The 4,353-nt window shown below is 47.0% G+C and overlaps 1 pseudogene; it reads right to left on the bottom strand.

Moving 5' to 3' along the window:
* Positions 1-3,974: 3,974 nt before the first annotated feature.
* LOC136647025 (5S ribosomal RNA) lies at positions 3,975-4,094 on the bottom strand (annotated as a pseudogene).
* Between the last annotated feature and the right edge of the window lie 259 nt (positions 4,095-4,353).

Genomic DNA, 4,353 nt, shown 5'->3' with positions numbered 1-4,353 from the left:
GCTGCAGAGAGTAGGTGATATCAATCCTGAAACAAATGCATCCGCCCCCCAGGTGGCTTGCAGGTCCAATGCAAAGTGCTGGTTATCACATTTACAGCCTTAAACAATCTATGCTGAAGGCACTGAAGTCTGTCTTCTTCTATACGAAGTTATCTTAAATCAGCTTTGATTCCCTCACCATTGGAAGTAACCTGAGCCATGACCAGCAGCGGATCTAGGGCTGGGCAAATGGGGCAAATGGCCCAGGCACTGAGCCCGCACTATTCTAGTACCATACAGAAAGAATTCTTGTTTTTCCGGAAGTGCAGTTTAAGACTGTGGGGAAGCGTTAAAAGTTTTCCCCAGTCAGTCCTACAGTCGCGTGACGCTCTGTTGCACTTCCAAGGTAGGGGGTGGCTTCATGCTTGGGAGGGCAGCTTCTTGTGGGGGGGACAGCTTTGCAGATCTCTGCCCCGGGAGCCGGGAGGGGGCCACTGGCCAGGACCTTCTTCATGGTGGCATCACAACTTTAAAAATCCCTTGTGGGGAGGTAGGTGTTGTCTCGTCATTGCCAACTTTTCTGCAGCAAGTGAAGACAATTTTATTTCAGAGGGCTGTAAGGGTCCTCTGAGCTGCTGACTTCAGTATTACACTTTTTTCTACAAAGCCTTGTGATTTCTGCTGTAGTTTTGCTTCTGTTTTTGTTGTCATTTGTATCCTTCTCCGTTTAAATTTTGTTATTGTTTGATCATTGGGTGATTCAAGGCAGGGAATAAAAGTTTTAATAAGTAACAAGAAATAAAAATTCTGAGTTCAACATGCTTCAGAACTTGTTCTTTTACATTTTTTACCCTAATGTGGGGCCCTCATAGGTGCAGGGCCCAGTTGGGGGCAATTGATCCTTGGCTTAAAGCCGGTCCTGCCTGTAGCTCTAATATGGTGATAAGTGAGAGGTGAAAGCAGGATGGTGTAGTAGTTCTGGTGTTCCATTTCGACCTGGAAGATCCAGGTTCAAATTCTCACCCAGCCATGAAACTTCCTGGGTGACCCTGGGCCAGTCACTCTCTCTCTCTCTCAGACTCACCTACCTCACAGTGTTGATGTGAGGTTAGAAAGGAGGGAAGGAACCATGCACACCATCTTGAGCTCCGGGGAGGAAGGGCATGTACTAAAAGGTGAGAAATAAATAAATAAAAAATAAATATGCCTTCATCCTTCAATAACCTTGGGCCACTGTTGAGACAGGTGAGGGCCCAATCCTATCATACCTCAGAGCCTGCACTGGGTGTTGCAGATATGCTGTAAGGCACGAATGTGACACCCAGAGAGGAGTCAGTGCCAGTTGGTGCTGAGTCCAGTGCAAATGGATGCTACCCAGAGCATGGTAAGAGCTCTGGACAGTGGTGAAAGCCTTGGGGTAGGAGAAGGCATTCTGGGGTAGGGGGAGGGGGCATTCTGGGGAGGGTGACAGGGGAGTGGGACTGGCTGAGCCCTGCTCCACCATATCCTATCCTCCTTGTTGGGCTGCAAAGCTTGACATGGAGGTTCTCAAGTCTGCACCAACAAAATAGCTGGTACAGTCTTGAGAAGCCCCATTATGGGGCTTGGGGCTTTCCCTGGGAGATTAGAACAAAAGTTCCCTTCCCTGGAGGAGGCCTCAGGTGGCCCTGGCAGCACTGCTGGATGCAGCTGTAGCCATTTTGGCACCGTCCCACCCAGTGCCGCCGCTAGGGATAGGATTGGGCTGCCCGCCAGTTTCTGAGGAACCATTTTCAACCTCAGCACTGCATGTTTGTACTACAACTACTAGCTTTGAGTAGGGATTTGAACAGGGCCTATCAGTTCTCTTGGACAAGCTGTCACTCAGTCTCAATCTTTATCCCATTAAGCAGGCCCAACAATAATATGTACCTACCTCACAAGAACCTAATGAAGATTAATGAGATGATTGTTAAGTCCTTTGCAGATGTGAAGTGATACATTGATGATAACTATTATTAGAAGGACATGTTTCAGTTCACTTTGCAATCCATGGCAGGGCCAACGTACCTAGAGATAGGGCTGATTTTATGAAGAGTAAATTGACTGTAATTAGCTTTTGAAATGTGAGTGTAACAGCAGGTAATTATCCTCTTTAATAGCTGTTAAGAGGTGTTAATTGGCTGCTCTAGAGCATAGATGGTGGAGACTTTATTCATGGGACCAAAATTCCTCTTTAATATTAATGAAGAAAGAAATGCATGAGTGATAAAAGATTGTTAAAAATATATGTAGTGCAGCGCAATCCTAACTTGCACTGGAGCAAGCAGGCTAGCAGACCTGCACTGCATCCAGCGCAAGTTTGGGACTGAAAGCAGAGCAACCTGAGACAAGGAGAAAACTTTCCCCTTATCCCGTGTCGTGCTGCACTGATCCCAATGGGTCTACTCAGATCTGCGCCACCTTACGAGGTGGCAGAGATCCAAGCATAATAGAGTGGCCAGGGGGCAGCTACGTACCACCCAGGAACAGGGTCAGAATCTGGCATAACCACCGGATCCTGGCCCCATTTCCCATTCCGCACCCGCCCGTCTCTGGGAATGCCTACCGCCCGCCTTCCTCCCACCCCAAAATGCCTCCTCCCCATCTTCTCCTCACCATCCCCATGCACCCCTAGACCGCCTGAATCGGCCAAGCTTGGCTGATGCAAACTTACCCCCGAGGCCTGCATCTGGTGCAGAGAGGCCAGCGCAACTCCTTGCGCTGGCCTCCCCAAGTCCTGAGTCGGTGCAAATGTGCCATACAGCAAGTGACTTGTGCCAGCCTAACCTGGAGGTTAGGATTCTGCGCTTAACTCTTTTTTCTTTTCATACAGGATATACTAATATAACTAAGATGCAATACTTATGTATATACGAATGAAAGAAGAGGTGGAAACAGAATACATTTTTTTACTGAAACATTTGATGGCGTCGCACCAAGAATATTGGTCCTTCTATATTTATATTGCTAATTGACGGTGCAGATACGTACTCAGTGATATTGACAAAAACATTTACAGCCAAATCGGTCCTCCTGCAGACAAGCTCTCAAGAGGAGGCCCATTGATTCTGCCATGTATTTTATATCTATCAATTCCATGTGGCCGCCTTGGGGATGAAACACACATCCAAAATGCTATTCAATAAACCGAGCACAAGAAAAGAATAGGAAAGATTGCGGAAGAAAAGAATGTACGTTTGGATCCCTGGAAGCCACACTGTATACATCACAAACAGTGCCAATCTTGTCAGAGAAGCTGCAACAGTGTCATGCTACTGTTGTTGCCAAAGTTGTCTGATTTCCAGTGGAATAACTACTAAAGCTGAAAAGAATCTGCCACCCAATACTCTCCTCTGTGAACCTTAATAGTGAATGTTCTGTGGGTGTGTGGCTATTTGGTAGCCATTCCATAACTACTTGGTACTTATTACAATGTATTGTATTTGTGACATCAGAAGGATACCGCAAGTGGTTTATAACATCAGAAGAATGCTTTGAAATGGACAGACTGGTTGGACGTAATTAAGGGTTAACGGTGAAGATAGTCAGAGTAGATTAGAGCTGCCAAGGGAGCTGCCAAGAAGCAAGAGCTGTCAGAAGATCACAGGTGCTGTGAATTAGGGTATCATGACTGACAAACAAACCAGGCTATGTGCAGGGAATGGCTCTGAAGGCGAGGGGGAGCGCAGCTTGCATGGCTCACTGCGGTGCCCTGAAAAACTTAGTGCTGTGCCCCCCATAGCTATGCTACTGGCAGCCCTACTGCTTCTCAAGCCAGGCTCAGTGTTTCTGGTCACTAATGCACAGATACTTCCAAGGCCATACCTGCCTGGGTCAACATCATTGAGACAGCCAGGGGTGCAGCCATGTGATGGGCTCAGTTGATCCGACTGGTCATTCCACCACTGCCTTGGAGCCCTTCTGCATTCATCTTTTTTTTTGTTGGAACCTTCAGTCTCAAAGACTATGGTATAAGCCTACAGCACCCAGTATTCCCAGGCGGTCTCCCATCCAAGTACTAACCAGGCCTGACCCTGCTTAGCTTCCGAGATCAGATGAGATCGGGCATGTGCAGGGTAACAGTTGCTGCTCATTACACCTGCTGATTCCTTCTGAATCAGGAACAACCTTGGCTTCAAAAGTACTTTCACTGGTTGGGCACTTGGATTGTCTGCCTGCAGCTACCCTGTTAAATATTTCTAAGGGATGTAAATCTGATTCCAGGGAATGTTCCTAATCGCATGTATCTGTCATTGACTGTATTGAAAATGTCTCCTTTGCACCTCTCTTATGATACGAGAGTATCATCGTACATCACAGTTTAAGGACTCCTGGTTCAAAGGAGCATCTAAC

The sequence above is a fragment of the Tiliqua scincoides genome, chromosome 3 (genome assembly GCF_035046505.1).
Source record: "Tiliqua scincoides isolate rTilSci1 chromosome 3, rTilSci1.hap2, whole genome shotgun sequence".
Taxonomy (NCBI): Eukaryota; Metazoa; Chordata; class Lepidosauria; order Squamata; family Scincidae; genus Tiliqua; species Tiliqua scincoides.
Note: the sequence above shows the minus strand (reverse complement) of the source record. Positions and strands in the feature narration are given on the sequence as shown.